Raw genomic sequence first — 9292 nt, 5'->3', positions numbered from 1 at the left:
AGGGTCTCTTTCACCAACCTCGGTTAAGTCTAACCGACGGTTACATGATTGCCAACTTGACGACTGTATAAACTATAGACGTGTTTCGCTGTCAGATCTTAACCACTTCCTTTGCCGTCAATATCGTGCCTTGTGTCCGAAATTGCTTAAAAGTTCATTAAATTCTTAATAAGATATTAAAGTATAAACAGAAACATGCACTTGCATAAAATTTCAAAGCGACCATCAATTGTATCAAAGGTGGAATAGCATTATTACTATTACAAAATATAAAATAAATTAAAATATTGCTAATATGTATTTATAATAAAAATGTATTTATATCTACTGTAACACATATATGTATATACATACTGATTAGTATTATGTTGTATTACATATTGAATTTTTTCTAACAACATTGAAAAGTTATGTTTAGATAATCTAAATTTTTTTTGAAAATCTACTTCATCGAATATATCAATGTAGTTCATACATTCTCTAATTATACGCGGTCTTCTTTCATGTCTTTCAGGATAATCATCATAATCATATTCACTAAAAATTAAAAAATTAATAATTTCATTCATTTTTCATAAGAAGTACTAATATGTGTGTGTACAGAAAGGACCCTGGGCCCAGCCATATGAAAAATGGATCCCGGTCAAATTGGTTGAATTTTTAGTATGTTGTTCTTTATAATCTCCTGATCAAAAGTGTTAATGGGCACAAGTCCGAAAACCATCTACTTTTCGAGTTATCAGACGTTGAACATGGTAAAAATGAGGATATTGGGGATATTCTATTTTAGAGTATTCCACGGCAATAATTCTTTAGGGTCGCATTTTCATGTGCGTCATGCATGTGTGTGTGTGTGTGCGTGCGTGCGTGCGTGCGTGCGTTCGTACGCGCGCGCGTGTGTAAAGCATCAAGTAATAGACTCATAATCGTTATATATCAAATAGAACACGCGCGCGCGCACACACACACACCCACACACCCACCCATCCCCCACACACCCACACATACACACACACACATACCCACCCACTCCCCCCCCACACACACCACACACATGCATGACGCACATGAAAATGCGACCCTAAAGAATTATTGCCGTGGAATACTCTAAAATAGAATATCCCCAATATCCTCATTTTTACCATGTTCAACGTCTGATAACTCGAAAAGTAGATGGTTTTCAGACTTGTGCCCCCATTAACACTTTTGATCAGGAGATTATGAAGAACAACATACTAAAAATTCAACCAATTTGACCGGGATCCATTTTTCATATGGCTGGGCCCGGGGTCCTTTACAAGTTATAAAAGCACAGTATTAAAAACACTTTTTCCTTCTCTAATGGCAAACTGTGTTTAGTGCGTCGACAACGACTTACGATTACGATTCAAGTATCTTATTAAGTATTTGAAGAACTTTTAAGCAATTTCGGACACAAGGTACATTGACGGCAAAGGAAGAGATTAAGATCTGATAGAGCGAAACACGTTTATAGTTTACAGTCGTCAAGTTGGCAATCATGTAACCGTCGGTTAGACTTAACCAGCGTTGCCAACCGTACGATCTTGATCGTACAAATACGATAATATAGATCTTTATACGATGTACGATCCAAAGAGTGAGATCGTTCGTAAAAATACGATAATTTGGCAGTTTTGATTAAATTTTAAGAAAACACTCTTCGATAATAACCGTCGACAATGTTTTACCGATCGGTCAAATAAGCGCCATCAGCCACAGCGCTAAAGTAAGGAAAATTCCTAGGCACTGGTTGTTAGGTTAGGTTAGGATTGGCTGATGGACATTGGACAACATAATCAAACAAGGTGCCTCGAAAAATACGCCCGAGGCTCGAGAAATATGCATAGCCGCCCTGAAACTAAGCTTTACTATTTATTTTTGATTTATTTGGAGTAGAACTACGTATAATAAAAATATTGCACTAGTAACTAATTCATTTTTTTAATTGATTTTAAATTTCGTGCACTCTATTACAGAATAGTGAAACACATGCGCATTGCGCATATAGCATGAAAATGTGATCTAAACGTACTATACTGGCATCGCCATATTTCGCGACAGTAACAAATTTCCGAACCTCAACTGTCGTCAACTTTAACGCTTAATATTTCGGTTCGGAGGGCAGAGTGATACTTTTTATTGCTAGATTCGTTCGTTTCGTGCAAAAACGCATCGAATGAGTGTATTTTTATCAAAATTTGAACGGAGCGAGGTCTTTTACCGAGAATTGAAACAAGAATTAACCTTGTTCAAAATATAAATATGGTAAGTATAATATTGTTAGATCTTTATTTTCTGTTTTGTCTTAAAATATTAAAAAGTCCGACATTTATAGGCATCTTTCAAATTACCAAATCCGGATATATCTGAAGAAAGTGACTATGAACATTCCATCCCTGAAAAGAAGCAAAAAATTTTAAACAAACACAGAAAACGGAAATTCAGAAGTATCTGGATGGAACAAAAAGAATACAAGGATTGGTTAACAAAATCTAAAAATTCAGATTTTAAAGCTTTTTGTGTCCTTTGTAAAATAGAAATGACCAGTGAACTCAATGTCATAAAAAAACACATGACTACAAAGAAACATCAACAAATAATGTCATCTAAAGAAACAACAAATGTTAAAACCTTGACATTATTTGTTAAAAAAAATGATATTTTAGAAAAACAATCTAAAAGAGCAGAAATTAAACTGTATGCGTTTATAGCTGAACATAATATCTCCTTTTTGAGTATTGAACATCTTCAAGGAGTAATTAAAAATAAGCTTTCCTGATTCAAGAATAGCAGCTAATATAAAACTCAAAAGAACTAAAGCAACAGGCATTATAAAAAATGTGCTTGGGACATATGAAAAAGAAAACTTAACCAATATTCTTATAAATACTAGATTCAGTATTTTAACTGATGAATCGACAGATATTGGAACTTGTAAAAATATTTGTATAGTCGTAAGATTTTATTCTTTGGATGAAAACAAAATATTAAGATTCAATATTAAGAGTCAAATATTAAGAGTCAATTTTTTGAACTTATAAATGTTTTCGAAGATGGAGATACAATTGCAACGGCTGAACATTTATTTTCGTTAATTATAAATGCATTTAAATCTAGAAATATTCCTACTGAAAATATTATTGGATTTGGTAGTGATGGATGCAATTTAATGATGGGGGTGAATAATTCTGTAGCCTCCAGATTTCAACAGCTTAATCCTGGTATAAAAATATTAAAATGTATATGCCATTCGCTGCACCTTTGTGCCAGTGAAGCATGCAAAATGTTACCAAGAACATGTGAAGATATGGTACGAAACATTCATAATTTTTTCAAGGTAAATTTTTGTTCATATTCCTTCAATTTTGTTCTTTTTCTTGCTTTTTTAAGTAATAAATATTATACAATTTTTTTTAGAGTAGCTCCAAGAGAATAAAAGAATACGAACAATTTCAATCCTTTGCAGAAGTAGAAATACACAGAATGCTACATCCATCTCAGACTCGCTGGTTGTCATTAATTGATGTTGTTGAAAGAATTTTGGAACAATGGGATGCTTTAATGCTTTATTTCACCGAGAAATGGGTAACTGAAAAACTTATTTGTGCAGAACAAATTTATAAAGGTTTAAATGATTCATTCATTTATTTATATTTCCTTTTTCTATCATATATTCTTCCAAAAATAACTAATTTAAACAATTGTTCCAAACCGATAGAGTGATTATAAATCAGATGCACACAGAAATGTCAAATGCTTATAAAGATTTTTTATTGACTTACATGGAAAGATCTTATATATTATCTCAACCATTGTATAAAGTGAATCCTAGTAATGAAAGTTATTTCTTACCTAAAGAGCAACTTTATTTAGGTGTTAAAATAATGGAAAAAATTCAAACTAATAGTTTTATAAGGGAACATCCTAATTTAATTTCTCATTTTAAAGAATGCTGTTTACATTTTTTGAAAACTTTATGTATTCAAATTAAAAAAAGGTATGATTTTAAAGATTCATGTCTTAAAAATCTAGATATTTTATGTCCAAAAAATGCTATGTCTTGGAAAACTAGAGATGAACATCCTTCACTAATACCACTCTTAAATGAATTTAGTGAATTCGCCTCAAAAAATGTTTGGCAACAAATTGATGATGATTGGCGAACATTACCTCTGTATAAGTTACCAGAAAGTATAAATTTAAATGACGATTGTGATGTTTTTTGGGGAAAACTTTTTAAAGAAGAAAAATTTATTCAGCTTTCTCGTTTTTTTCTAAATATTCTGTTTCTTCCACACTCAAATGCTGAATGTGAACGATTATTCAGCGAAATAAATTTAATTAAAACAAAAACGCGAAACAAACTTTTGACAGAAACTATAAATGGTACAGTCCTAGCTTCTCAAAATATAAAAAAACAAGGATGTATCCAATATAGTCCACCAAAAAAAATGTATAATTTATTTACATCAAAAAATGTTTATGATTTTAAAAGTAATGATGATAATACTGATATTGATATATATTTTGAATAATCACTTAAATCTTTTGAGAACGGGAATTTTTCCTTTAAAATTGACCTTTTTTCTATAAAAAATCCATCTTATCCATATATTGAATGTACATCTTGAATGTACGTAGGGTTACCAAGTTTGTGAACGGTCACTTGGTCAGTATACTGGCCAGTCCCGTCCTCAAAAGGTTAAAAGTTGTTTCTTATTAAGTAATAATTAATAAATTAAGTAATAATTAGAGGCTCAATTATTAGAGGCTTCAATAATTAAAAGCTTGTTTCTTATTGTTGTTTTTATATAACCAAAAAGATTTATGTATGTAATAATTAAAAAAAAATATTTTCTAGTGTTTGTTTTCTATATAATGATAAAGAGAGAAAGAGAGAGACAAGGGTTTACGAGCAAACAAATCCGTTAAAATATTTAATTTTATTCTAATATATTAATATTGCGTGATATAAAGAATATCACGTAATTTTTGGCGTTTCGTCCCGGCCTCTACTACAATGCCTTACTGATGAGTCCAGTAGTGGAGGCCAGGACGAAACATCAAAAATTACGTGATATTTTTCGCAATATATTAGAATAAAATTAAATATTTTAACGAATTTATTTGCTCGTAAATCCATGTCTCTCTTTATTATTAGTTTAAAAAAACTTATCGATCGAGCCTTATTACTAAAATGTTTATATAGTTCCTATTACATATAACTAAATTTAATGTTTATGTATAAGTAAATGTTTATGTATTTAAAATTTTTAAAAATGTTGTATAATTTGTGTTGTATAATTTTTATATAATTTATGTATAACGAAGACTTATAAATGTACTTTAAAAAATTCTCGTGAGACTATTACAAGTTATTTATACATTAAATTCGTTAAAATATTTAATTTTAAAAATAAATATTTATAAATATTCAATATTGTCATTTTTTTTCCATTAAAAAATATAATATACCTATTCCATACAGATCTGTTTGCGTTGGTTGATATCTAAAAATTTTTATACTTAAAATGAAATATATATATATTTGGGGGTTAAAAAAAGAGAAAGCGAAGATGTTGAATGCAAAAAGTGCAAAAAACGCGAACAAATCTAATAAATATGTATATCTATCTAATAAAAAAAATGTACGATAATTTTAATCAAAATACGATAATTTTGTACTGTTGGTACGATTTTTAATAATGCGGAGGTTGGCAACGCTGGACTTAACCGAGGTTGGTGAAAGAGACCCTTAATACACTCGAGGGGGCCCATTAAAGGATCATCTACAATAGGCACGTAATATACGCAACGTAACGTCCGTAATCGTAACCGTAAAAGTTGGAATATTTGAACTTTTGGTTACGGTTACGGAAAGAGATCAAGTTAGGTTGAAAGAGGGTAATTATACAGAATTCACCCACCACCTCCAATTTCGATCAAATTAGGCTCATTCGACGCGTTTTTGCGTAAAACAAAAGAATTTTGAAGAAATAAGTGTCGCTCTGCTCTACGAACCGAGATATTTAATGTTAAAGTTGACGACTATTCAGGTTAGGAAATCTGTCTTACCGACTACATGTAGTGCTACGAGTATGCCTTCTTCTTGCTCTCTGACCTCGTGCGCATGCGCTCGGTAACCTTTCGGCCCAACAGAGTGTACGAAATTCGAAATGTTTTTATTTATAATTAAAGCAGTAAATTCTCTGCTTTAAACAAAAACACAAATGGAAAATATATTTTATTTTTTATTATATGAATTAAAATTTAAACCAACCATTTCTTTTAAATACACACTGTAGCTGTATACACGGCTGCGTCGAATTTGCCCAAATTCCTACAGCGGGGGGGGGAAAGGGAGGTGGACAGAGGTCTGCCCCGACCATATATGTAATACTAATATATGGCTAGTGCCTATAAGAGGGAGTGAGAGGAAGCGGTCCCAGAACCACGATGCGGGAATATATATTTCTCTCTCTTTATAAGATTAATCGACAATTCATCGTGATTTCTCTTACTCTAAGACTCTATTATTCTTCTTTTTCTTTTTGACACGTCCGATCGACAGAATAACTACACTGACGCGCCTACAATATCTCGCGCCTTTTTTTATACATCCCCACAATCGAGAGGACATCTCTCTCGTAACACCAACTGTGACATCTCTCTCTTGTTTAAGGAGTACAATATTACACTTATTCGTCACATTCGATTATCTCCCAGATTCACGTAACCTTGACAGATACATTAACATTACACAAATACAATGCATTATAGAATACTATTAAATAAATTGATTAAATTGTTTTAATTCAACGTGCAAGTCGCGCGATAACCTTGAGCGTGACCCTGAGACTATAACTAGATCGCACTTGCGCGTCGCAAAAGACGAGGAAAAAACGATAAAATTGTCATAGAAAAACGACCTCGAATAAATAAATATAAATTCATACAGAGCGCACTCGCGCTTCCCAACAGACGAGGAAAAACGAAAAAATTGTCTCGGACGAGCGACCTTGAATAAATGAACGGTAAACAAATGAATGTATTTTATTCAACGCGCGCGAAAACCTTGACAGTGAAGCGCGACTCTGAGACTATAAATAGATCGCACTCGCGCATAGCGAACGACGAGGAAAACGGGAAAATTGTCTCAACGAATAAATAATATGTAGCACCGCGAACGCAACCTTGAATAAAACGATCGCATGTAACAGGATATAATGAAGAGGAAAAAAAAACGTCGATTCTGAGAAATGACGATTTTAGCCGAAAAAGGTTATCTACGATGCGCGTAGCACGGCCTTGAGTCTATAAATAGATCACTCCCAGAATCGGTATTCCAATACGTATAACAGGGAATAATGAAGAGAAGAAAGAACTCGTCGATTATATCAAACAACGAAATGATGAATCTCACAGGAAAAGGTTATTTTTCCGATGCGTGACCTTGAGTCTATAAAAAGATCGCACTCGCGCGTAGCGACCTCGAATAAATTAACAGTAAGCGCGTAGTGAACTACGAGGAAAACGGGAAAAAACTAACACGGACGCGCGAGCACGTCTTCGAATAAATATATACATTATTATCAAACAAAGTAAGGGCATAGTATATCAGTATATTAAGCGGGTTCTACAATGAGTTTTTAATCTGTAGTCGGTAATCGGAAGTCTTAAGTTTTAACCTAAGTCGGTGACTTTAGGATTTTTCGCATCTACAATGAGTCGCTAGTTGTATAGCGAGTCGTTTGGCTCGACCAATGGAAAAGAAGTTCGTTGAATTTTCGGAAATCTGCAGTTCTGAAATTGAAAATCATTTATTTGTTGTGTTTTTAATAGTAAACTGCTAATATAGTGATAGTGATGGATGATGAAGAAGTAATTACAGTCATTATGCTGATGCAAATGACATTCTTATTTTCAATGGCAGTATATGCTTTGAACAGACGCAATGGTCGCAGGTTAGTCGATTTTTATTTACTGAAAATATAAACAAAATGATTTATCTAAATATTGGAATATTCAAGTTTGGATTTTAATAATTCTGAACATCATGGTGATTAATACTCTGTTTTTATATAAGTAGATGGTGGCGTAGGCCTGTAAATAGGCTGTTCACAAAGCAAGGAGAATTCATGAATTTGTTTCACGAGTTGAAACAAACGGATCACGAGGAGTTCTACAACTACGTCAGAATGACTCCCTCACAGTTTGACTGGCTGCTACAGAGAGTTCACCCCCTCTTGGAAAAAAAGAGCATGCGACGATCTTTTTTACCAGAGCTTCGTCTTGCCATCACTTTGGGGTAAGTTAAATGATGTTATTTTTGGGTATTTTTCAGCAATATACACAAGAGCGACACTGTGTAACATAGTGTACGATGTGATGTTTTAAAACTACAACATAAGTTGACATAATCGTTGACATAGCTAATATCTGTGTTTATGTATTGACTTATGTCATAGTTAGAAAGCACCGGATTATACACTGTGTTACACAGTATATAACTTGTATACGTTGCTGGAAAAAACATTCTTTATCTGTATATGTAGCGTAATAATCGAAAATTATAATTCAACATTATAATCTTCTATATTTTAGATACCTTGGTCATGCCGATAGTGTGTGGCAAAAGAAGTGGAGCTTCCGAATTGTACGGTCTACCGTTTATAAAATAGTCCCAGAGACCTGTGCCGCAATATGGACAGCATTGCAGCCTATATACTTACCAGCAATGCAGAAGAATGACTGGCAAAACTTGGCAGAAGGATTTCTGCACCAATGGAATTTCCCCAACTGTGCTTGGAGGCAGTTGATGGGAAACATATCAGAATTCAAGCTCCCCCAAGAACAGGATCACTTTATTATAATTATAAAAAATTTTTTTCAATTGTTTTGATGGCAGCCTGTGATGCCAACTATAAATTTACATGGGTGGATGTGGGTGATTATGGTATGTATATTATTGTATTTAATAAAGCCTATGTTGATGCTTGCGTGCATTATATATGAGCTATCAATTTTTTTTAGGTGGCATTTCTGATGGTGGAGTATGGGCCAACTCCGACTTTGGTCGTAGCTTAGAGATAGGGCAAGTTGATTTGCCTTTCCCTCAGCCTTGGCCTGGAACGGCGGAATCAATGCCTTTTACGTTTGTTGGCGATGCTGCATTTCCCCTTCGAACATTTCTGATGAGACCATTTGCAAAACCTAAACGACGAACAAATCAGGAAAATCGAGAAGAAAGAAATGAAATAATTGAAGATTA

Source organism: Cyphomyrmex costatus, unplaced genomic scaffold, assembly GCF_001594065.2.
Source record: "Cyphomyrmex costatus isolate MS0001 unplaced genomic scaffold, Ccosl1.0 scaffold704, whole genome shotgun sequence".
Taxonomy (NCBI): domain Eukaryota; kingdom Metazoa; phylum Arthropoda; class Insecta; order Hymenoptera; family Formicidae; genus Cyphomyrmex; species Cyphomyrmex costatus.
The sequence above is the reverse complement of the archived record's forward strand: the minus strand, read 5'-3'. Positions refer to the sequence as shown.